At 46.1% G+C, this 27,093-nt stretch overlaps 1 protein-coding gene across 1 annotated transcript in view; it reads right to left on the minus strand.

Annotated features, from left to right (window-relative positions):
- Positions 1-27,093, minus strand: part of CDH23 (cadherin related 23) — a 3,939,560-nt gene that overhangs the window by 1,790,336 nt on the left and 2,122,131 nt on the right. The window lies entirely within an intron of this gene.

A 27,093-nucleotide genomic window follows, 5' to 3' on the forward strand; every position in this document is an offset into this window, starting at 1 on the left:
GCAGACAGATTGAAAGTGCCCTTCTCTTCCACAGTTGGCACATCTTTGCGAGAGTGCAGAACAGGTCCCTGAGTGTGGGAATGCCATTCCACAGGGGTAGCACTGCCTTTGCGGTCTGGGCCCTTCCTGGCTGGCCCCTCTGTCAGTTACAGCCCCTCTATCTCCTGGTTGCTGGGGAGCTGGTTGAATAGCTGCAACAAGTTCAATTTTGCCTTGTTTTGTGCTGGGGGCGCCCGTAAAGGAAGCTGCTTATGCATCCACTCTCTCGAAGATTCTCACCAGTTTGCCCACTTCGTCGATTGAGAGAGGTTTCTACAGCAATTTTTTCTTGAGGGTGGGGGGATAGGCATCGTTCTAGCACACATAGCCGTATTTCCTCATCCAAAGAGAATGTATGGAACTGACAATGCGTACCCTTTAATCTCAGGCGGGTGATAAATGAATGAACCATCTCTTCCACTCTCTGTGTACACTGATTGAACATGTACCATTCATAGTCTTGATTTGGTTCAATTACAAGTTTATTGTTTAAGGCATTGACTAGCAAAGTGAAGTCTGGTTGATCTTCTGGGGGAATTGTCTTGACAGGTGGATAAACATGTCTTATAGGTTAGGTGATTTTTCTTCCCCCGCCCCCTTTACAAAATGATTAAAATCCTCCATCCACTCAACCCACCTCGGGACTTTGTCCACCTGAGGGGTCATGGTGAATGGGAGTGGCATGCCAACAGGGTCGACTTGGACACAGATGGATGGGGTGGTGTTCCCGGGTTGCACATGGTGGCAGGTGTGGTATTTGAGGTATAGGTGTCCTCTTGCGCAGACCCCTTCCAGTGTGGGTGTTGGGTTTTTTTGCACCCGTTCGAGCTGTGCGCTGGTCTTAGTGCAGGGGATTTTTGTGAATTGAATTTTCAAACTGGATGTCTTGCCACCCTCTCTTACCCTTTTGTCTTTTGGGGAGACTCAATGTTCAGGACCTGGCGTTTGTTAATGTGAGAAGAGACAATTCCCACACTGGGTGACTATTCCTTGGTCACATGCACGTGTCTATTTACGCCCTTTCCTTGATGGTAAGTGTGGTCAGGGCATGGCACGTGCTCCCAGTGTTGCAGGGTGATGGACCGGATGGAACGGCCATCGTGTGGAGAAGATAGGTCGTAGTAACAGCGGGATGGCTGGTATATTCAAAACGGACGGAAACAGCTTTCAGGCACAGAACTGTATGTGGGCTCATGCCCACGTGCGTCGCTATGTGGATCCGGAGGGACCACTGGCGGAATGCCGCATGGTGTATATGGCGGACGGTGGTGGCTTCTCTCAGAGGAGGAGTGGCGCTGCAGGGAGGGCACTCGGTGCTCCTCTCCTCCCCTGCCCGGGATCGGGTGCAGCATGTGCAGTGTGATCGCCGGCACTCAGGATAGACGCTCGCAGCGTATGGAGCAGGAGCCTGGAAGGCTGGATGGCACGGTGAGATCACCCGCCAGCTGGGAGGACTCCGGTTCGCAGGAGACAGCCTCGTCACCAGTTGGTTTACTGCGTATGAATGTGGAAACACGGGAGGATTGTATAAACGTCTTCTTAATTCAGAAACTACATGCATACTAACTTTCTCCCCCAAACTCCTCTACTTCCTTTCTCCTTCCCCACGTGAGCTGTCTGTCACTTAAAGGGGCAGAGGCCAGTAACATCGCCCACCTCGATTTCACACCCTTCCTTTATCGCAGACCTGTCTCTTCCACTTTAAATTGTTATTTTCGAGGGTGATGAAGGAGGCTGGTATTGAAACTTCTTTGTGTAGGGCTACATTTATCTACGGGTGCAATAGCATCCGCACCCGCTGCCTTGAGGGGTAGACTTGAACACATTCTCGAAGCAGCTGATTGGTCAAGGGGGTACACTTTCAGAGAATTCTATCAGACAAACAGAGCATGTAGGTTTAACTGCTTTGGGAGGGCTTTGAACTTCCATAATAGGAAGACTTGCGTATTTGAATAGAACAGCAAATCCACCTCACTAAGAAGAGTGGGGGGTTAGATTCTAGTCGGAGAGGTGAGTATTATCCCTCCCATTCGCCCGTGTGTTTTCTCTATCTCTTGCAGTTTGACCAAAGAGAGTCCAATTGGAAGACTCTGGGCCTCATTACGACCCTGGCGCTAAGTGTTTAACGGCGCCGTAAAAGGCTGCGGCGCCGTTAAACTCTAAGCGCCTTACTACGAGGTCCCTTTGCGGGACCCGACTTTAACGGCCGGTCTACACCAGCCGTTAAAGTAGGGACCCGCAAAGGGACCTTGGTGCTAAGTACTGTGCCGCAATTTGCGGTACCGTACTTAGCGCCTTCCCCATTCCCATAGAGCCCTATGGGGCTAAAATGGGAATGGGGAAGGGCCATGGTTCGATGGGAAATTACCGCCCCGCCAACCTTGGAATGGTGTGGTAATTCCCCATTGAACCATGGCGGACCCGTTACAACACCGGCACCAACCATGGTGCTAATAGCGCCATGGTTTAGCGCCGGTGTTGTTATGAGGGCCTCTGAGTTAACACGAGGACTGAGCTTCAGGAGGTCAGGTTGCATTCCATGGGCTGTTGGATAGTGATGTTGATGTAGATTTTTGGCTGGATTTCTGTTAACCTTAGGCAGCTGCAGAAGAGATTGATGATTCAACAAAGTCCTGTTTTATGTGCTATGATGCACTGCTATAGGTCGGTTATGGGGCATTAACTGTGCCTCCATCTTGCATTGGAGGAATTCGCCACTATGTGTTCTTATGTCATGTGTCAAAAAATGGCCAGTTAGCACTGTTTTGAAGAGTTTTCTAAAAATGTTTCTCTGATGCTGTTTTTAAGTAAACCCCGCTGACATTAGCAAGGTATATTAGCCATTATGCGACATGGCGACCAGTGAGCTTTCCGACGCAGTTTCCATGGCGGTTTTGAAGTCGTCACCTAAATCGGAAGCTAAGACCGAAATCCAAAACAGCTGGAGGCAGCTCCCACCACTCGACAATCCAAGCCATGTTTCTGCCTGCAAAACTTCTGCTTTTTAAATGACTTAAGCCATCTTAATTTTTCAAATCCATTCATCAGTGTAGCTGAGGTGTCTGGGAGATTCAAGGCTAAATGTTTCCCCTTAGGCCGCCCCTCTTCGTATGCCAGGCAGCAGCGACCAGGTGCAATCAGCAAGCTCTGCATTAGAAATACAGAGGAGAACGCTCCCTTGACTGGCCTCAGGCCTTGGCAACCAGCGTCACTTGACTGTACCAGCATGCTCCGCTCTGTGGAATTAACGGTGACAGGCTGCTGGAGGTCTATGCATCCCTGCCCAGGGCGCTCTCTGCTGATGCCACCGACGGCTCTCCTGAGTGGGTTGTGGGAGGGAGGAAGGCGCTGGCATTTACGTAGGATTAGTGTCTGCCAGCAGGAAGCAACTTTATTCCGAATGCCCATTACCTCTGCAGAAAGGGTCTATGTAACAGGCATCGCTTTGAAACCGTGTACAATCTTAGTGGCCCAAGTGAGTGGTCAGTCGTGGCACGGGGTCGAGCGACAGATGTGCGTGCGTGACCGCAGGCTTTGGGGATGTCAGGAGCCATCATCGCTGGTGAGGCGCCACATGACACCTTACACTCGATTGTCATTTGGAATCATGCATCACTTCCGTTCTCAGACAGGAATACATGCGTTCAATGGTATTATTTGTAAAGGCGGCTGATTTCCCTTGGAATGCCCCTCAGGCCCCCTTTCTGCTCAAAGTCCACATTGATGATGCCTTACTTTGACCTTGAGGGATGCGGCAGGCACAGCCAGCCCGTTTCTTGGCCCCGGCGGGGCAGACGACAGCCCGGGACGCAGAGCTAAATAGCTCAGGAGGTGGGTGCGTAAGGGGGACGCAGAGCTAAATAGCTCAGGAGGTGGGTGCGTAAGGGGACCCACCCAGAAAACTGCCTCTGAACTTGCCGGACAGCATATTGAAGCAGCCTGCTGTGCCGGTGAGTGCTCCTCTGCAATGTGCGGCTGGATGTGCCGCTAGCTGCTGGACTTGTGGATTACTGCATGCGTGCGGAATATGCAAAGGAACGTATATTCCAAAAACGCAGCTGGTGAAGTGCTCTGGAGTCACACATCCTGTGCCCCTCATTCTTTCTGCTGATAGCCTTTCAACTGGGGCAATTTATAAGTGATGGATCACTTAACAAGCCATTGTTTTAACACAGTATCCACCTAACATTTCAGTGTTAAGACCTGAACAAGGGGCATTTTTATTCACCAGGCCAGCACAAGTATCAGTTAGCTGACCAAACCCATGCATTCTTCAAAAAGAATTAATGTGCCACACAGAAAAGTTTTAAACTATTTTCTTTATGTTTATGTCTCTTTATTTGACTCCCCAAAACTTTTTTTTTAAAATATATATATATTACTTTTTAGTTACATATGGCACATCGTTGGGAGGGTTAACTCTAATTTTCTTGCTTAAGTATTCTAGTGGCTGCTTTGGGATATGACCTAAATGCATCTGCTCAGCATCAAAGGTCTTTTAATTGTCTGAACAAGCCAGCCATTGCCTATTGCGCACACCAGATGGCCACTCAATGTCACCTGGCACCGTGATTAGGAACATAGAATTCATTGTGTGTCACAGTGCAGACAGTAGTCCATGGCAAATCAATGCAGTTATATGTTTGCAGCAATGATTTGTGGGCTGCACAAGTCACCACCACCCTGTTGTGTCACCTTGCCTTTAAGCTACCAATCGCAGCTGCCTCACCACACATCAGTCGTGCCCATGTACTGCTATGTGCAATAATTTGTGGGTTTGTAAATCTGTCCTTTGCGCGACCCGGAGGTAGACCAACGATTTCTTGGTGACGTGATAGCATCACGTAATTTGCGGTTAGACAGCATGGAATCTTTCTAGATGAATCAGTGCCTTGCTGGAAAGACGCCTGCAGAGCCACCACCATTGTCAACTGTTGGCAGGGCTACTGCTAATGCCGGAGCAATCCGATGTGGGCGTGAAAGTAGAAGGGGAATTCTATGGTTTTATGGTAAGTAATACAGTGGAAAAAGGTGTTTTAGCCATGATATTGATTTAAGATAGGAAAGACACTTCTCCAACCAAAGTGAATATGTGCTTTTATCTTTTGTAATGGGGTTAGGCAGTGGGAGGCCTTTGACATGCAAAAGGGAAGGTTGGAGGTGCAGGTTGCGGTGTGGAAACCAGCGAGGCTGAAACTATCTTAGAAACAGAAGAATTAATTTTATTCAGTCGTGAGAGTCTCCACAGTTGTTTAGCGACAATGACCATGGAGGCAGAACCTACCTCAGGGCTGCCCTGGCATTTCTTTGCATGTGTGCTATATGTGCCTGTCTGGAGAGGTGTTTTGAAGATACCTGAGGGGCAGCGCTGATGCTGTGGTATGTTCTTTTGTTTGTACCCTTCAATTGCCACCCTGAAATATAGTCCTGTTATGCAAACGAACGGATGATGTAAACATTGTTTATCAGGTAGCTAAATGTATCCATTGTGCCGAGCTCTAACATCACGGGACTAGGGAGAGATCCATTGGATTATTATTGCTTTGTCATGTTTATGGAGGAGATGCATGGTTATTGTTATGTCCTGGCCTGCGGTCACACAGGCCAGGCTGACCAATGGCTGGGGGCACCCAGATGACAAGCTGGGGGGACCCAGCGACACACAGGCTGCGGTCACACAGCAGATTAGTAGGCAGGAATCACCCTGCTTATGTCAGGATCACCCGACGTGACTTCAAGGCTAGGGGTACCCAGCAGACAGCTCCGGACTGGGGGCACCCAGTCAGCCCGTGAGCACACAGACTCATGCATGGACTGGGGGAACCCTGGCATATTACAGCGGATGACGCCTGCGTTGCCCAGCAGGGGCACCGTCTTCCAGGAATGGAGTTGCCCAGCATTTGCTCCATGGATATGGCAGACAGCCATGAGGGACAGTGTTGCCCCCAGGGGCACTGTCATGGTGGAGGGCCCTGCAGGGCAGGCCCTATGTCAGCTACGCAGCACCAGCACGGGGCTGCCCAATAAAGGCTCGAAGGCTAAATGAGCGGGAGTCCGCCCATTCTTTGTATTGAGTATCGTCACGTGGCTACTGCCACAAGCTCCTGGGAGATACCATGCTGCCAGGATGGGTGACACATTACAGTTATTATTGATTGTTGTAACTGGGGGGGGGGCTGCGAGTATCTTCTATCTTCTCTCCCAGAATATTACGATCATTTTATGATCTTAGTCTATTTGAATTATGTAATAATGAATTGTATGCTTCTTTTAATCCGTCCATCCATTGGTTTCCATTGTAAATTATTGTACTTTTTTGTTGTGTTGTAATCTTTTTGTGACTTTTATGGCCTAGTGCCGAACAAAAGTCAATAAATGAAATATAGTCATGGGGACTTTTTACCCCACTTATAGCCAATATTGGTTTGCCGGAAGCGAGTGGACGTTTCCTTCTTTGTTCTTTTATTGCGCTCATTACCACTACCCGATCGAGTGCTATGTTCAGGCACCTTATACATTCACATAGAGGTAATTATTCTGTTAGCCAACTCTTAGTCACCGGTCACTGGGCGGGTCTGGGAAGTGCTCCTGTTTAAAGGTTAACACTTGTTTTCAGTGGTTAATTTGAACGGACGTCTGGTCGCCCTAAGCTTAGAGGTGCTGAGGCAGGGAGAATTTTCTGTGATCCATGTTTGCACATGAGAAAGGCGGTCACTTGTTTGATAAAAGAAGCCGCACCATTGCTCTATTTTGACTTGATTCTGGGTCGGTCTCTATAACATAGATGTGGTGACCAAGGTGTACATCACGGATGTAAGCCAGCGATACCATCTAGAAATGGAAAGAGATTATCAATGCAAATTCACCTCCAAACACCTCACAGGTTAGGCTAGTGATTGTGCACTAGTAGGAGTAGATTATCCTGTAGAGTGTGCGTGGATAGAAAGAACAAGTACCATTGTACACCATTCTGCCCTCCCCAAAACTGTAGAGTGGGTGGACAGGCACTTTTTGGGCAATGGCATCAGTAGCGGTTCGAAATACTTTTACTGCAAATGTTTTAATTGCAGAATGTTTACATTTTGTATCCTCATATTTTTTTTCACTCAGTGCAGTAGCAGCAGAATGTGGGGGACACCCCCACACAAACTCCATTAACCAGCAACCTTAACCTCCAACTCGCAAAAATCCCTTGTACTTTCCCCAAAATGTACTTTATATTTTTTTCAATTATATACAATAGTTGCCTTTCTTTGAGATTAATAAGCCGCCCTGACAAATGTGTGTAGCGATTCATCTTCAATAAAATTATCGAATAAGATTCATATCTATTGGGAGATCTTGAAGCTTCAAAGAGCAAGAGGGATGTGTTCGATGCTTTGACTCGTGGAGGTGAGCAGCTCCCTTCCAACCGCCAGGAGAGAGGCTTGGGGCTGAGGCGAGGGGGCACCATATCACCATATTGACATTTTGCACAAACACTCTTTTGGCTGTATGTAGAAAGAGGCTATTTATAGGACATTTGCCAAGCAACGAGTCTTGACAACTGGCAATTAATCTGCAAGTGTCTCTTGCTTATCAAAAGCTCACCCATAACCCAAAATAGTTGTCAACAGTTTTAGTGCTCAGTCACCAATACACCAAGCACAACCCGAACACCAGGTCGGAAAGCCCAGTCACTAAACTCCAAGGTGTCCAACACACTAGCAACAAATAACCAAGGTGTTCAACACCCCAAAACACTAAATATCCATTGGGTGTCCAACACCCTTCTACTCACCCTGGTTGTCCATCACCCCATAACTGGTGTCTAACACCCGAGACAACACTTAGCTAGGCCTTAGCTCCAATCAGCTGACACCACCCTACCACACAATATACTCACAGGCCGTCCCAAACCTTACTCATGGTTCGCTATGCCACTATTAAAGCTTACACCACAAGACACACAAACATGGATCATCACAACTCAGCATGTAGCAAGCAAGCACGCAAACATACTCAGACAATATAGGCCAGATCGAATAGGAGGCGGAGTAGCCCTCATCTACAAAGAGAACCTACAGCTCCGACCTATCAGTCACCCCTCGACCAACAACTCTGACCTCTTATCGGCCAAACTCACATTGTCACCCAACAGCACCATCAACATTCACCTACTATACTGCCCCCAGGCAATTCCCCAGACTCCCAGGACAACATCCTGCACATCCTTAGCAACAATATCAAAAGCTCCACCAAAACCATTCTACTAGGGGACCTCAACCTCGGATTTAATGATCCCAAGGACAAATCTGCAGCCACTCTCACCAAGGAACTCAATGACCTGGGCTTCATCCAAAAAGTAGAAAGTCCTACTCACATCAAAGGCCGCATACTTGACTGGATCGCAGATCATAACTGCCTCTCCTCTATCACCTCCAACTCCTCACTGCCTTGGACTGACCACAACTGCATAGAGTTCTCTATTCCTATCACCAAAAACCTTAAGACTCTGACCCCTGCCAGCGCTGCACAAGTCAGAAGCAAAAAAAAACTCACAGAGGAGAACCTACGCCCATACCTCAATACCCCAGTGTTAGCCCCCCATTCGCTAGCGATCCCAATATCCTAGCCGACATATACAAAGATGTCCTCACCAAAGCTATCGATGAAATAGCGCCAATTGAATGGAAAAAAGAAAAGAAATCCTTACACTCCAACTCCTGGTTTACTGAAGAACTGCACTCAATGTGATCCCACAAAAGAGCAGCACTAAAAAACTGGCAATCTGACCCCTGCACCAATACCAAAAACATATTCAATTTAATCTCCCACCAATACAAGAGAGCTATCTCCAATGCCAAAGCCAACGCCTTCAACACTCGTATCGCCAATGCCAAGTCACACTCCAAAGAGATTTTCGCAATCTTTAATGAGCTCATCTCCCCCCCTAATACTCCAGATGAAATAATCAAAGATGAATCGTGGGGTACCAGCATTCAAGCTGCCATGCTTCACAAAATTGACCTTCTCCAAAAGAAAATCAAAGACCACTGCAAAGCACTTCCTCACCAGACAGGAACCAAACCGACCAACACCCCACCCACCTCCTCCAAGCCCACCATACCTGACTTCTCCTTCAGAGATGTCACTGAAACAGAAGTTATTAACCTTCTAATAAACCTCAAACCCTCCCCATGCAAAGGCGACATCTGCCCACCTAAACTAGTCAAAGACTGCGCAGACTGCCTTGCGCCGCTCCTCACGGCATTTATCAATGCGTCCTTTAAAACAGGCATCATCCCAGCCAACCTCAAAGAGGCTTGGGTCCGGCCTCTCCTAAAAAAACCGACTCTTGACCCCTCACAACCCAACAACTATAGACCTATAACCACTGTGCCATTCTTGCTGAAAGTACTGGACAAAGCCGCACACTGCCAAATCCAACACTTTCTGGAAACCCACTCCATCCTCGGGACGAGACAATCGGGCTTCCGGAAAGGACATGGCACGGAAACAGCCCTGGTAGATCTGAAGAGCCAGATCACCCAAATCATGGACAAAGGCAAGCGGCTCTTCTGCTTCTTCTAGATCTCTCAGCCGCGTTTGATCTGGTTGATCACAAGATTCTCACCTCCCACCTCACGCACTCAGCCAACTTCTCCAAAAAAGCAGCCGCCTGGATCACTTCCTTCCTCGAAGGTAGGGCCATGAAAGTCTTCTCGGACATCGCTAACGCCACACCCACGACAATCCACTGCGGGGTCCCTCAAGGTTCCTGCACTGCACCCACACTCTATAACTTGTTCACCAAGCCCCTCTTTGACAAACTTGACTCATACGGCATCACCTACACGAACTACGCGGACGACACACAAGTACTTCTACCCCTCTCAGGCTCATACAACGAAGACGCAAAGGCACTCCACACTATCTACTCCATCATCAAGGCATGGATGGCAATTAATGGCCTCTGCCTCAATGGTGAATAGACCGAAATCTTGATACTAGGTCAACAGAACACCTTAGACAAACTGGACAAACTGTACACTAACTTCTCAATTGACAACTCCATCATCCCCGTGTCCACAGCCGTCAAGACACTGGGAGTATACCTTGACTCTTCGCTATCTCTGACTAGACAAGTCAGCGCTATCACTTCCGCATCCGCACACACCACCAAACTTATAAATGCCATCAAGCCTTACCTCTCTAAACCTAACTGCCTCTCCATAGCGAGGGCAACCATTGGAGCCAAATTGGACTACTGCAATGCTCTCCTAGCAGGCACATCAGCCAAAAACATAAATAGACTACAAATCACACAGAACAACGCTCTCCGGGCCGCTCTTAGTATCCCAAGAAGAGAGCATATCACCCAGGCCAGGCTCTCAGCCCAATGGCTCCCAGTCAAAGAACGGATCACCCTCAAAATCCTCACCCTCACTCACAAATGCCTCTCCTTCTCCGCCCCACCCTATCTTTCAGATACCATCCTCAAACCTTCCTCCAAACGTCCCACCAGGACGCAATACGCTAACCTACTCTGCACCCCACGCATCAAAAAAGCCAAAGCCGGAGGTCTAGGTTTTCCCTACATTGCAGCACAGACATGGAATGCTCTCCCTTCAGACATCCGAACGGAAAACTCACTTCCCATCTTTCGCAGGAAACTGAAAACCTTGTTCCTTGCTAAATAATTAGCAAATTTCAGGAAGCTATGTAAATATACTGCCTTGCTGTTGTATATATTTCCTCTGTAATTTATGTATTGCTTGTAACTACGGTTTCCTTTGCAACTAAGATGTCTGTAACAAGCGCCACGATGCTTCTGGGCTGATGTGCGCTCAACAAATTTGAATAAATAAATAAATAAACACACATGGTAAATGAGGACATATCCTAGTCTACCAAAGTCCATGCCCTGAGCTTAAAGTCCACAAAATTCTGGTTGTTCCTGTAAAGAAAACATTAACATTCACACATAGAAATCACATTTCTTTATATTTCTAATGGAGGCCACCTCACCATATGTCGCCACCCTCCAGACATCTTACTACCAATCCGAATCCCACATTGGAAAACTCCAGCTTCAGCACAAAATGAATCCCAACCTTGTCCACATGCCTCAATTGACAACTAATTAAACACGCCGTAAATGGCACTCAGCAACCAGGGCTCAAGTCGAGGGTTCACGTGGGTGTACAGAGTCCAGAGACTCAGTCCCCCACAGCTAAAATGAGAAATATCGAAGGTCCTATTTGAATTTATGAATTAAATCCGACCACAGGGATCAAACCGCGATCCTCAGATTTGCAGGCCAGACAATTCACCACTACACTGTGTAACCTAATGAAAAATAACAAACAACTAAAGGTGAAATGTCTAATTTGTAGGGGTTCTTGTAGTTTAAAACATGCACACTTTTTAACGTTTTCAAAAACACTATTAGAAGAAAATATCCTCTCTTGGTTTTTTGTGTGTGTTGATTTTATGAAAGGCAAATACCATTCGTCCTGTGCAATTTAATGTGGTTATGCAAAGTCAATTAAATGAAATGTGCATATTTCACCTTGAAATGCTTATTTCTGGCAACGTCACATCCCATTGCGTTTGTTGATGAGTCCCCCCACTTTAATTTTTAGGACTTGTCGCCTGCCAACAACCTAGTGAAGCATTAAAAAAAAAACATATGCAATCATTGCTCGTGGGTTCACAAAGTCAATTGCTTTAAGAAGGGAACAAAATCCGGTTCAAGCTCTTCCAGTATCACTAGGTACCTACTTTCCGGAATACCCAATGTAACCCCACATCCACGGCAAAAGCCTCAAAGCTCATCCCAGTGGTCCAACAGTTCCTCTTCTGCAGAGATGCCGAAGTCACACAACACAGTCCCCTTCACACAGTATCTGCTGCACTTGATATGCTGATTCCCAACGGCGCAGTCAGCACCTGGTCCAACCTCCATTACAGGATACTTGAGCAGTTCATGCCACTGTGTTTCCTCCCAAGACCATCCGCACTCTGAGATCTCCTCACTGACATCGAGACCAGTAGAAACTAAACAACTCTTGACAACGTTGGGACGAGGCCACTCCAAATCCTAATTGCCTGCCCTGTAAATGGTACCCAACAACGTGGAAATGCCTCTGCTCTCCGAACGCACACGCTTCCTGGAAATCACAATGCACTGTCCCACATTAGAGGAAGACACCTGATCATCAGGCGAGAACGCAATGCTGCGTACAGCCCTTGCGGTAGGAGGCAACCTCTTCACTTCTGGCCAGGCACCTCAGAGTGCAGAGCTCCCTGTCGCAGCCCAATACTGCACTATAGAGAAAAACACGAGGATAGAGATAAGTCGATAGCCCCAGGCGATCACACCCAAGTTTGCCACATTCCGCTGATGATTTTGCTCAGCCCGCCACCAATCACAGCCCCGATGGGCCACTTTCCATTTATGCAAAAGGGGACTGCAGACCCATACCTACGCCCAAAGCATTAACCTAGTCCCGATCCTCCAAACTGCAGCCCCTTGCTGGCACGACAACACTTCTGGATGCCCCTTCCAGCTATGTACTTGATGTGTCTGCCTCTTGTAGACCAGGATCACACCTCGGCCACTCTTTGTTACTTCTTGCAGTCACCATCTCTTTCCTGCCAGCTGCTCCTTGAACACCATTAGCGGACAGCAGGTACATTGCACCACTCTCAGGTTGCCAAGCCGCCTCTGGTTTCAGCTCTCCCAGGTTATCACAGGTGTCACACCCCATCCCTCCGAGGCTGACAAACTGTACTGTGCACTACCAGTCACTTCTCCAATGTCCTGTCAATACAGAACGGCCACAGGGCCCCAGACCGATGCTTGCCCCTTGCAGATCACAATCTGACTCCAAGCTGCCCCTTGTCAGACTGTGAACCAGCAGTCAGCTCACCTGAACGGGGAGGGGGAGCATAAGATGTCACTAGGCAGTCCTCGGCTCACAGCACTGCTCTTCTGTCCTCTTTCCTGGCCTGGTCCCCTAGGCTTGAAGCCAACTAATTGCCAATGAAAAGAAAGATGGGTCCTCCCAGCATAGATGAGTCAGAAGCCACAGGTAAGAGATTAACTCTCTACTGAAGTTATAAGTTACATGTAAACAGTACAGGTTCAATGGGGCACAGCACAAGCAAGACAGATACATAAAGGAAACACCCACCAGCCTGATCTATCCAAGTCCAGTCTCTATCCGACTGACACTGATGGAATGCCCAGCAGACAACATTCTCTCAGGTCCAGAATCTCACCACATTCCAAGCTCCACTGCAACAAGAGTGAAGGCAGACCAAGTCACAACAGACACACCAACATATATAAAAGATTGTACTCTTGTTACAGAGACCCCTTTACTTATTTTTTACCAACAATAGAAGGAGGATCAAGTGTGAGCAGGTGGTCAAACTGGAGGTAATCCTCTCAGTTACCAATCGACATTGCCTCTTTTGTTAACCTTCCCAGAAGCATACAAGTCAAAGCCATTTCGGGTGGAAGAAATGTACACTCTCCTGGTCGATAGCATAGCTTCCTTTCTAACTAAACTATCATCTCATATTAGGAAAACGTTTAAGGAATGCAACAGCTAGTTTGATACAGAATGCAGGAGGGTGTAAGGGAAATTGCCAGCTGCTCCAATGGAGACTGAAGGAAGAAGGAATTTGCAAATGTGCATTGCAAGGAAAAGTTATAAGATGTCCTCCACGCAAAGAAATAAGGATGCTGAGGATAGAAAATGGGAGAGTTAAAAACAAACTGTAATTAATTAAGACCAATACAACTTTTGGGACATAGTTTCAACAAGGGCCTTTGTTGACAGCCTTGGAAAGAATATAGTTATAACTGTAAGGGATTGATATGCTCCTTTTGAAGCCCATTATACACGTAAAACAATGCCAGTGCCCCTCGACTGCCTCCAATTTCAAAGACAGTGAGCCTGCCCCATGGACTAGCCTACGGAATGCAGATACTGATACTGCAAAGGCTCCAGACTGCCAGATGAATGGGCACCTCCTAGAGCAGATAACCTACCCATCAATTTATTAAAAGCTGAAATGACTCTGCCTTTTGCCTTTTCTTTACTTTAAATATTTTATTTTCACGAATAAAGTTTGCAATACAATCAGAAATAAACAAGCTTCATAAAAATACAAACATGGTCACAAGATTGAGTCCAAAAGAGAAGAAAAAGGGGTTGCTTTTTCTACCAAATATTGTAAGCAGATCAGTGTAGAGGCTAGTGGATCCTTATCTTGGAAATAAAGCATTGACCTTTTCAATGATCATCAAAGGCAGTAGGCTTGACTCGAGAACTTAGAAGACAATCTCTATGCTTGGTTCCCTGGGAAAAGCATATGGTAAGGTTTTGTTCACTGGCCTTAAACTCTGGGAAATGGAAAATATTATTTTCACTGACTTCCAGGATGGCTTTCGTGAAGGAATGAACAACATTCATCAGGACTTTGGATTTTCAATACTTTTACAGGAATAATCTCATGAAACAAAGCCCTGTTTGTGACCTTTGTTGATTTCAAAACTGCATTGATTTCTCTAAATTATGTGCAATTTTGCTTTGTCTTAAAGTATGATATGATATGATATGGTATTTATAATGCGTCTATACACAAGTGTTTCAAGGCACGGCATGGCAAGGGAGGGGGAACAGAGGGAAGACAGACAGTGATCCTACTAGGCCGAGTGTCATTCAGAACGTGCAAGTGCAGGGAAACGGGGAGGAGAAGAAGTGCATAGTGGGAAGGGGGGTGGGAGTAGTACATGGCATAATAGAATAAATAAGCAATAAGAGAAGTAGGGCCATCTGGTGGCAAGTGCAAGGGTAAGTGCAGACATCAGGTGTCAAATGCTGGTAGGGGACTGTAGGGATACAGAAAACTGTCCCCAAGCAGGGGTTGCCAGGGAGGCAGTGCAGGTGCATAACTGGTGGGGGAGGGGACCTGGACCGGATATCAGAGAGTGGCCAGGTAACCAGTACAGTTTCAGCCAGGAATTCAGCAGGGGAGAGGAGGAGATAGAGCAGAAGCAAAGAGGAAGGTTTTGAGGTGCTTCCAGAACCAGAGATTGTTCTCCTCAAGTTTCAGGGAGGCAGGGAGGCTGTTCCAGAGGGAGGCCCCAGCCGAAGAAAAAGATCTATCACCAACTCATTGCTTGGAGAAGTGACTGACTCTGAGGGAGTTGGAGGCGGATGAGTGAAGAGCATGAGAAGGAAGATATTTAGGAAGCGAGAGTTGAAGATATTGAGGCCCCAGGCCTCAGAAGGCCTTGTGGACAATATAGAGGGACTTGAACCTAATCCTCGGAGCCACTGGGAGCTAGTGCAGAGATTTTAGTCCTGGAGAGATAGGATTTCTGGGTTTGAGCCCAAGGACAAGTCTAGCAGTCCTGTTCTGGATGAGTTGCAGAGGGCAGAAAGAAAAAGCAGGCAGATTTAGAAAGAGGCTGTTGCAATAGTCCAGTCTCGAGAAAACCAGAGCTCTGGAGACAGTGAGCTTCTGGGGGAAGGAGAGGAAAGGAAGAATACCTCTGAGGAGGTGCAGATGGTAGTGTGATTTCTTAGAGACATCAGAGATGTAAGGAGAGAAGGAGAGTGTGGGGTCAAAGATGACCCCAAGGTTTTTTGCCTTGCGGATGCGAGTCGGAAGAGGGCCAAGAGCAGCCGGCCAGAGAGTGACAGGAAAGGAGGGAGCGGGTGTGCCGATAGGAGAATCTCAGTCTTACTGGCATTAAGGCAGAGAACATTGGCGGCACACCACTCCTGGTTAGCAGAGAGACAGTCAGATATGAGAGATGGAGAAGAGGTGGCTGAAGGTAGCCTGAAAATTAGCTGTCATTCACATAGCACTGAAAGTTGAGGCAGAGAGCGGCAATGCGGTGGGCAAGAAGTGCCAGGTATTGGTTAAACAACCATGCAGAGAGGTTAGACCCCTGGGAGACACCACAGGTAGAGATAAAGATAGAGGAGAGGAAGGACCCAAGTTGGACCTGGGAGGGTCATTCAGAGAGGAAAGAAGTCAGCCATGCCAGGGCCTGACACTGATACCCGAATCACTTGTTGCTGCATTAGCTATGCATTACTCAAAAATTCAAAAATTACTCATAGGCGCCCCTCTGCGAGGACGAACACAGCCCATTGACCTGTTCTTTGGGAAGGTAGGCACTCGAGAGTCCGCAGCTACACTTTAGCTCACTGTACCTTTCAAAGAGGGGAAATATCCATTTGCATTTCAGTCTTTGTCCCACCCACATGGACAGTCCAGCACCGAAATGCTATGGCAATTCCCATCTGAACAAGAGTACCAACATCAACCCCAGCCACGTGTTTCAGCCTTGTTGAGCCTCATCAGTTAGGTGGAGCTGTGCCTTGCTGAAAATATTTGCCAGAGTTAGATTGGGAAAAGGGCATGACCTAAGAGAAGCCTGCCCTTTCGAGACTGGAGTGTGCCATGTACGGTGTTCTCTCCCCCCCACCCCCCTCATGTTCTTCATTTACATTAACGAGCTGGCATCTGGCATCTCAGCACTAAATGCTGACACCTGAAATTAAATAGTGCAAATGTGGGAATATTCATTTTTCATGGACAATGAATGCGGTGCTTATTTCTGACACCTCTGTGCGGGTTTCAAAACAGCATGAGCTATTTCATGCAGAATTCATAGAAAAAGTCATTTCCACAAATGTGTCAGAAACTAATATGGTTTTCTATCGCTGGAACAATACATAATTCACCTTGAAATTGACGCCTCGCCTATTAGGTTGATTACTTTGACTAATTGGAATTGTGCTGTGTGTGAAATGGCACATGGATTAAGCATCAGTGAAAGAGTGTTCACGCATGAAGACGCCCCCTGGACGACACATATGTTTTGTAGAAACTTAGGGTGCAGCGTCACGATTCCCACATTGGTATTTTCTAGATCTCAGAACTAAATCATCTTTCCTATATGGCACTAAACTCTGGAGACATTTCTGATGCCTAGGGTTAGCTGAATGTAGCTTTCTGAAAAAACAGTGCCCAGCATTTAGCACTGAGAATGGTGCTGGATCTCTTGGGGATATGGGATCCAGCTTAAGCCTGTTTTAGACTGGCTGGAGGCGTTCCATACCCCCAAAATGAGGCCCTATAGAAATGCTATATTAGAGGCCGTCTCCTTCCCCAATGGCTCTTCCTGGTCATCATAGACGTATGTGAGAGAGCTGTTAATTTGTCTTCAATATTGAGTAACCCATCACCGATTTACTTAAATCACACTTAATAGTGTCACGGCCAGATATCAGGAATGGGCGCTGTTAGATGCTATAAAAAAAAATATATATGTGTTTGAAGATTTTTGTACAATATTCATCACGGGTAGAGAACTGCAGGTTTCAGAAATACATGTGCGAAATGGAACATTTGTGAACAAACTCAATGGTATGACATATTTCAAAAAATGCCCATTTCAAATCTGACAGTCATCCTTCTGAAGTCGATAAATGAGTACCACACATAAGTGCCCAGATACTTGAGGGTTCGTAGCGCTATATAAATGCATGTTATTAATGGTGTCAGTGACTGTAGAGCAGCTTTAATTTACTCTGAACGCACTTTGCATTCATTGGTAACCTTCAGAGTTTCATCCTTCTTGACAATTGCTATCCGCTTGAGAGACACGTGTTTAAAAGACACTTCAGGGCACTATTTGGGGTTTACTCTGCATCTTAGTTTCTGAGCTGCATTTTTGGGTGCGAATGCCGAAATGTGTAAATGAATTGTAAATGTTTTCGTGTTATTTTAGGCACATATATTGAGAACTTCCATACAGCTGTATATGTATGTATTACTTTGGGTAATTGTACTCTCTTATAAAGTGTTCAGATTTGTATTTGGTGCTTGAGTTTTAATGGGTATTTCTATCAGAAATAAACATATGTATTCATTCCTTTCATGTTGAATGTCTGCCATGATTTTATATTTCTTCCAACCATCCATATTTTCTATTTCCCAACATTAAGGGGCGAATCTTTACCTGCCATGTGTTAATTTAGTAGTGAACCAGCCGCTGGTTGACTAAATGGGTCCTGGCCATTAACATAGTGTCGTTCACATAGCTTAAAAATGGATCCTGGGATCCAACAACAACCATCCATCCTTCAACTACATAGTTAAGTCTCTAGCAAGTTCATATACACACATTACACAGAAGAAGACCCAGCACACGGCCTTGGTGTAAGCCCGTGGTCACTGTGAACGCCTTGGTATTCACACCTCTCACGCCAATTCAAATGTTAGCGGTGGTGTCGAGATGTAGGTAGCACAATTTTTAAGCATCTGTAGCAGAACATTATAATCCTAGACGATCAACCATAATTTACTCTTATTCACCACGTCAAATACAAAGCAGAAATCCATAAAAGCTGTGTAAATTGTGTTACTTGAATACAAATAGTTTGTACTCAAAAGGTAAACATGAATTGCTTTTTATCTCATATCCAATCCATCCTAAATAATCAAATATTCACACCCGGGGAAGAGTGCTCAGCCAATCAGTTGGCTGGAAAAGCATGAGATCACACGGTGTACTCACTTTTTCCAGCCACCTGAGGCCCTTTTCTGGGTGGCATCATCTTGATTGTGGGGAGGCAACAGTGAGCCTCTACTTGTTGCCTCCCAATGCCCCTACCCTCACCCCACCCCCAAAGACGATCTGCACCCTTTCCCCCCTCCTTCTCCCTACCTCACCACTTATCTGATGGTCCCTTAAATGCACCCTGCAAGGGGCCCTGAAAAGTGGCCCTAGACACCCCCAAAATAGCAATTCTGTTTTACAACAACCCACAGAATGTTATGATAAAAGTCACTGGTGACCGATCGACTTTACGTTTGTGGGCTAAAATAATCTTTGGGTTGCACCTTAGCAAGGCTGGTGCTAATCCCATCTTCAATCCAGCCCATGTTAATTCATTATGAATTGTGAGTAAAGGAGCCAATGAAGGTAGATGGAGCAACTGCTTGAGGAAAAGATTTTCAGTGCTTTGTAATTCTCCAACATTGTCCATACCCCCCAGTTCTATGCCATAGCATGCCAATCTTCTTGAAAATAAATGGAAACTGAATATAACGGTTTGTAATGCGGTAATATGATCAGTGCAGTGTTGGCCCAATCCTGGTGTAATAGCCCGCCAGCCAAGTGAGGGACCTGAATGAAGCGAGGGTCCCTTATCTAAGGAAGGTGTGACCTTACCAGCAGGGTCAGCATGCCACCACAGGTTATATCACCATTAAAGCCCATGCTAAGGGTTGGCGGCAAATTTAAAATCATGCAAAATAATAGTTACCTGATGAATCTTTGATGTCGCACCGTTGCAATGAAGTCAGTTTTCTGTGTTAATTATGGTTACATCATCAACACAGAAAAGGGACTTTAATAGTGTGTCTCTGAACGAGAGACACTTGGTAACTTGTATCAAACATTATTTTTTTTTATTTAAAGAGAGCCTTTGGCACCTTTATCTGTGTGCTAATTTGGCTCATGAGTTGTCATTTCAAGGCTAATGCAGCACAGACGCATGCAGTTCTTGTGCTGATCGGAACACAGGCGTGTACTTATGAACACTACCCACGTTCCGAGCATCCTGATTGGCTGTCCCCCTTGTCAAGGTGCTAATTAAACAAAGCAGATCACTCGCAAAATGAGATTTTCATGTAAGACATTAGCATCTTAGTCTTTATTTAACACAGTTAAAAGAGTAATCATTGCTTGCCACATTTATGAGACAGGCGCATCTCCATAGAGCTGCTCTGAGCTTGTGTGACATGTTTGCTGTTCAAGATACATGTTTACTCTACGTTTTCTGAACTATTCAGCTAGTGTCAGAATGACTTTAAGGCTTTACATCCTCTTTCAATGTGGCCAGTGCTTCCTCTGGTCTCACCTAAAGATCGATCTAGGATTGTAGGTGGCTGGCGGCACACAACCTATGAGATTGACCACCATGTGTATCGCTGGGTTGTTGCTTTCTTCTAGCTTGTCTATCCATTAAGGCTGTAACTTAAAAATGCGTCTCAATTTTGGTGCAATTTACAAGTGCTTAACCACTTTACGTTTTATTGAGAAGTTGCCATTATTTATAACCCTGTTAATTAAGTGCTACTAAAAGCAATTTAATGGAGTTATGTGTAGCCATCCAGTAAACAGGGGCAATTGATAGAAAGGTATTGTTTTGTTGAACTTTGTCTTGTTTCTGGTGCAGGTGCCGCACGGAGACAGCTCCTGTACAGATGGTGAGGACACAGGTGTGCTTATGCGGTTTCGATGGTGCCACGTTCTCTGTCAGTCATTGGTCAGCAGCAAAGTGGTAGACTGCAAGATTGCAAAGCTGCCGTGAATGTGCATACATGCATGCTTGCCTTCATACCTGATTATGTAATGTCAACTATCGGCCGCTTCAACATTCACAGCAATGATCTTTAAGCTTTGCATTGACAGAGGAGTCACTTAACTGATCTTGGGAACCCCATAGTTCCATATTGGCTCTTTTCTGTCTGTTTCTTTAAACCCGTTTTTTTTATAGTTAGTAACTCGAAGGTGGCACGTTGTGCTGTTCTTTCCATGTTTGGTGCCCTGTGCCATACCACATATAGAGCATACTGTAACTATAGCTTCTCTGGGACCACTTCCTCATGTCCTTTAGAATGGTAGGAGCGGTTGGTGGTTGTGGCGAGTGAGGTGGTGTGTGCTGTATGCGGCAGAAGATTGTGTACCTTACTTCCCACCAGCCTCCGTGTGCAAGCACTCAAGGGTGGGTGTGCTGTCTGTGGATGGTTTTGAGTTCTGGACTGAATAGGGTTAATTGAATTTGTCCTGCCAGCATTCCTGTGCAGTATAACATTCGCTTAATTCGGCTCCCCGCAGGTCATCTGCAAGTGCATTTATATATCAATGCATGTAATGGCATTAAAATGTACATATCTCCGGTTTTGAATATTTACTCCATGCACTACTTCAGTCTGGAGCATAGGGCACAAATCTCGAAAATCGAAACAAAGATTTATAAGATATCAAGGGCTAAATTGTGCATTATTCGGTCGATATGGACAAAAAGCAGGGGCTGTTCATCAATCGTTTTGGGAAGGAAAACGTTCATTAACGTTATATTCTTTTCGTTGACAGCGTTTCTCTTTTAACATTCTCTACAAGCAGTGAAGCACAACTCAGTCAACTGTGGGTGTGTGCATTCACATGAGTACATAATGCAGCCTCGTGTGTGTGCTTGTGTGGATAACCTCGTGTTGTGTCCTGTTTTCCCTGCCCAGCAGGCCACTGTGAAGGAGTGGACATAGCATGCTACTGTCTCCAGGGTGAATGTGAGCTCAGACAATGTGGAGAGAGTGTATTGAGAGAATTTTTCATGGGAGTGTCACTCGGAGGCTGAGCTACCGTCTCTCAATGCTGGATAGGCATCTCGTATGTCTTCCTGTCTTAGGCGTAGGAAGTATCTTGATGAACTATGGCAAGAATAAAGGCAAAGGCCCTCATTGCGATACTGGCGCTAAACCATGGCGCTATTAGCACCATGGTTGGTGCCGGTATCGTAAAGAGTCCGCAAATGTTCAATGGGGAATTACCACCCCATTCCAAGGTTGGTGGGACGGTAATTCCCCATTGAACAGTGGCCCTTCCCCATTCCCATTTTTGCCCCGTATGGCTCAATGGGACTGGGGAAGGCGCTAAGTACGGTACCGCAAATTGCAGTACCGTACTTAGCATCAAGGTCCCTTTGCGGGTCCCTACTTTAACGGCTGGTCTAGACCAGCCGTTCAGGTCGGGTCCCGCAAAGGGACCTCGCAGTAAGGTGCTAATGGGTTAACGGCGCCGCAGCCTTTTACGGCTCCGTTAACCCATTAGCGCCAGGGTCGTAATGAAGCCCAAAGTGTCTTAATTTTGAAATCTCCTGCAACCTCCGTCTTACACTCTGAAAGTTAGACATAACATGGACCCTGACATGCGCAAGAGGAGAGTGCCCAGCAATATCAAGCAAGAGAAGAAACCGTCCAGCCGCCCACCAGTGCTCCAAAAGTGAGCTGTGCTGTGCAAAAGAGAGATAGGTGTTGCTGCTTGTAGGGATGAGGAGAGCAGTTCTGCCATCATATGCGGGTGGCGTAATGTGTCTGGGTACTCAGAGTGCAGCTTTGCAAAGTGTGGCGGAGAGAGACCTCTGTGCCTAGGTGAGCAGGTGGATTGACAGATATTGGGGCCCATTTCACTTTGTCAATTGTGCACAGGCAACCCTGTGCATTGTGTGGCTTGCCCCCTTGTTCAGCAGGTGCCTATGTGACTACAATAGTAGATACACACATTGGTCCCCTACTGTTATGATAAATAGGGTGCTACTGGTAAAAGCAGCATTGTGCAAGTGTCCTGAAGAGAGATGTCTCCAGGGTAAAAAAAAAAAGGGAAAGGCCTGTACAGCTCTGTGCCTAAATGCTGGCATAGTAACATGTATGATGCAATGGAACGAGGTGCTCCGGGGAAGAAGGTAAGCTTGGTGAGGCAGTGATGCAGAGGTGACGCAGTATCAAGCTGGTTCGATCATGTGAGCGTGATGCTGCAAAGTCAGCACTGGTGGCTTCTTCTGGTTCAAATGCAGAAAACACGACTCAAATGTGGCTTGATTGATTTTGTTTTAATCAAAACAGGGATTGCAGCTGTTCTAGCCCTCCGGATGTTGGGAGACAGTACTGCAGGAGGTTCTAGGATAATGTGAATAATTTCAGGTTCTGCACTGGGAGTGCACTCCTTCAACCACATGGCTGAGGGCTTTGGACATATCAACTCTCCCAAAAGAGGTACAAATCAATTCTTAAATCCTGGATGGGCGAACATTGAATCAAAGAAGGGATTAGGGACCCCCACTTGTATGGGTGAAAGCCTCCAGAATAGTAGGAAAGTAAAGCTGATTTAAGGGACCCAAGCCCTGTCCTTTTGACAAGAAGTCTTTGCTTGGTTGCATCATACCCAATTAGTGCTAAGGAAAGTGTAGGCAACAGGGAGGAAGGCAAGATACAGAGGAGAAAAACACTATGGTGGATTCCTTCCCCAGCTGTTTTAAGTTCCCTCGGACTGGACTGACCTGCCCCCTTCTCAGACCCGTAGCATCAAACGTCCTTTGGTATGCAACTCCATGCTGAGGCTCGTCCTTTTGTGTCAGGTGTACCCTTTAATTCCTGTTTCAAAGGACAGCTCCTGCAGAGGGGCTGTCCTGCTGGAGAGAGGTGTCAACAACCACAGAACGGTTCAAAAGAGAGGAAGCTCCCAGTGGCTAGTGTCCTGCTCAGTGTAGCAAACACAGCCAGTCTAGGGAGAATACAAACAGCCTGTCCATGGCTGGCCTGGGCTCACAAGGTTGACAGATGCATGATACAGATCTCATGTGCTTTAAGTGATTTACCATCTGCAATACCCCATCTCAGGTGTGGTATATGTTTAAAGATTAAACTGCCAATCAGATGGTAGTTCATCATGATTATGCTGATTTGCAATAGAGTTGCACATTTTAAATGCAGACACTGTGCTGAAGTGACTTTGCTGTCAGTCCAGCTATCTGACAGGACACCTGTGGCCTCTGAACATGCTCTGTGTCACTGGAGAGTGGGCACTGAAGGTAAGGATACTAAGCAACGGTACAGGTGCATACTAAGCTTTTGGCATGGGGTTTGATGAAAGGGGATCAGGTTATCAGACCACACTTTGTGAGATGCAATTACCCATTTCTTATTTTTATAAATAATGTAAAAGCCAGGTCTTTTACACACTTGTTTGATGGCAATCCTTCACTGTGGGATATTTCATTTGAAGTACCTGTGTTGTAGCGTCAATGCTGCCCATTAAGTCATGTTTTGGGAAGTGCTTTTAGGCCATGTGCAGAGTAGTGGTAGGGATCTGTGCTGATTTGAGTGTACCATGTTAATGTTGTCTTGATGCATGCCTGTTTTGTTGTGGGCCCTGATAATACAGGTGCAGTTAAAAGACCATGCTCCTTGTGCATGCATGAATGGCATGAACACATGTTGGGTAGGGATAGTTAGTTGGTGTTTAGATATGTACCCTGTCTATATCTAACATGCATTAAGCATACTGCTTTGAGCTGTCATAAATGCTATATTTTGCTTAAGGAATTGAATCTGTGGTCCTGTGAGATTTCAACTGTTATGTGTCTTTGCTTGCTGGTTGCATGTGTGTGAGTAGAGTGTATTGAGCAAGTGGAGTTTTCCTTGTACCTGCTTATGTTGGTCATATGTGGCACTTTCAATGTTGCAGTAATGGTTGCAGGCACATGTTTTCAGTGTGTGCCTGTGTTTGGCATCTGTCTCTGCTGAGCCTCAGAATGTCTGGCTTTGTTGTTTTGTATATGTTTGTCCTGATACTGTGTCACTATTTCCATGCAGGCGTAGCAGACATGAGTCTTGGAGTAGTAGATCTGGGTATGAGAGTGAGCAGTGGATTGACCTGAATTTGGGGCACCAGAGAAGCCTGGCTTTAGGGGTGTGCCCCTTTCGAATATGGTGAAACCTGTTTTTGGTTGAGAAAGCCTTGGCTCATCAGGTTAGATTGTTGATTTCGTTTGTCCTGGAATGTGAATGGTAGGTCTGGCCGACCTGGGTCTGCGTATGGCAGGACTGGAAGCGAGCTTGAGCAATGGGTTGAACTGTATTATGAGTGTGCTGTTTTGAACCTCTCTGTGTGTCATGGTATCAGAATCTTCGAGTTTATTAAAGCCTGATTCCATTCTGTGCGTCATGGTATCAGAGCCTTCGAGTTTGTTGAAGCCTGATTCTGTTCTGTTCGTCATTGTATCAGAGTCTTCAAATTTGTTGAAGCCTGATTCCATTCTGTGCGTCATTGTATCAGATTCTTTGAGTTTGTTGAACCCCTTTCCATTCTGTGCGTCATGTCATCAGAGTCTTTGAGTTTGTTGAAGCCTGATTCCATTCTGTGCGTCATGGTATCAGAGTCTTCGAGTTTGTTGAAGCCTGATTCCAGTGGATTTGTTGTTACTGGGAGGTAAACCATCAGTTTAAAGTTTGATTAATTTGTTTCTCCTGGTATCTCCTGATATTGTGAAACTCGGGAAGTTTTCCAGTTGTAACAGCTCTGGTAGGTGAAAAAATGTGGTTTGCTTTAGCATTATAGGGCGTTGGTTGAGCTTAACTGTTTGTTTGATTCAGTTTCCACAGTCAGTGGAAGCTTGAGCGGTTTTCAAATATATACGTTGGTGTGTTCTGCATGATAGATGGGCGGATTGCTTGACAACAGAGTGTGACTATTGACAGCTGAGTGTGTACCCTTCTTGTTCTTTGGTGTAAGGGAGGAAATGGCGTTGTGGTCTGTTTTGCCTGTCACGGTGAATGGGAAATAGGATGTTGGTATCTGCAGAGTGAATATTAGTTGAGTAACTTGAAGGAATGTTCCATGTGTGTCGGTTGGGGGCTGAGCTAGCGTGGGAGGGGTCCAGTCAGTGTGTCCATTGTCTTCATGTCCTAGAAAGTAACCTGAGGAACTTTTGTAAGAATAAAGACTATGTATCGGGTCCCAACGCCGAAACTCCTGCAGGAGCAGACGAATAGCCGACCTAATCCCTCAAACCAGTACATCCAACAATCGAATGAACAATTATTGAATTGACCAGAGTGGGGGAAAAGGGGAATTGGAGAACAAAACAAACCGTCAGGAAATCACTGGAGTCCTCAACGGGTTGACACCTTTGAACTCTGGATACCTGCAAATGATAAAGCAAATATTAGATTCTAAATTGAAAGCTCACTATCATCTTCCGTATGTACTTTTCCAAAACCCTTTGTTACCTGACAGTCTCTGTTTCTTTACTTAGAGACTCTTGAAAGAATTCATCTTAATATTTCACTGTATGTTTCTCAGTTGAATTCTTAATATCCTCTAACTTCTCACTTACTAACTGGGTAACTCTGTGGTACTCTGTGAAATGAAGAATCTTCTGTATTAAACATGTAAACTTGTATTAAGTCTTTGAATTCTTGTTGAGCATCACTTTTTTTTTTAATTTAAATTTCTTTATTGGTTTTTTGAACAACAACAAACACATAACATACAAACAACTTTAACGTAGATGGCCTATTGGCACTTCATGTGGAACTTATCTTTCCATTGTGGTTTCATAATTTCCCCAGCGACCATGTCAGTTCGGTCTGGACCTCCCGTGGGGTCGAGCACCAGTTCTGGTATGCACAATGTTCCATTCTTGGACTTGGTGCTGGCCTTATTACTTCACCTACGGGTCCTCTGTTTCCAAGGGGTCTTCGGAGCTTCCCTCCTCCGAGTGGCCAAAAAGGTCTTGCATTAGTGTGTTCCATGCAGACAGCTTGTGCACAGTTTCCACTTCCCCTCTTATCACTGCTCTTGCCCACACCACTGTCTCTGCCTGCACCCACTTCTGAAGGTCTGACCACCATGCCTCCACACGCGGGCCCTCCTTTGACTTCCATGTCATCGCTATCTGTCTCTTGGCCAGTATGCTTATCAAATCTTTCATCTTTGCCAAATGTGAATCATGCTTACCCCCTCTCAAGAAGAGGCCCAGCAGGTACTTTGCTGGGTGTTCCGCCTGTATTCGAAGTCCACTTCCTGCCTTTCTTGAGCCTGATCCCGTCCCAGAACTCCTGTATCACTGGGCAGGACCAGAACATGTGTACCATGTTCGCCTCTTCCGCCGAGCAGCGGGGGCACCCGCTCTGAGCCCCTGTATGGACTTTATTCATCCTCCTGGGTGTGAGATACGCTCTATGCGTGACGTATAGCTGTGCCTGCCTAAACCTCGCATTTCTGGATACCTTTTTTGGGTATCGTAAGGCCCTAGTCCATTCCTGATCGCTGAGGGGCCTCCCCAACTCCTCCTCCCAACACTGCCTCGTGTGTTGTTCCTGTGGGTCCTTGGCCTTCAATAGTTGTTCGTACAACCGAGAGGTCGTATGTGTTCCCTCTGCAATGTCATACCATACATCTAATGG

The sequence above is a fragment of the Ambystoma mexicanum genome, chromosome 8, assembly GCF_040938575.1.
Source record: "Ambystoma mexicanum isolate Mex_15411 chromosome 8, UKY_AmexF1_1, whole genome shotgun sequence".
In the NCBI taxonomy this organism is placed as follows: Eukaryota; Metazoa; Chordata; class Amphibia; order Caudata; family Ambystomatidae; genus Ambystoma; species Ambystoma mexicanum.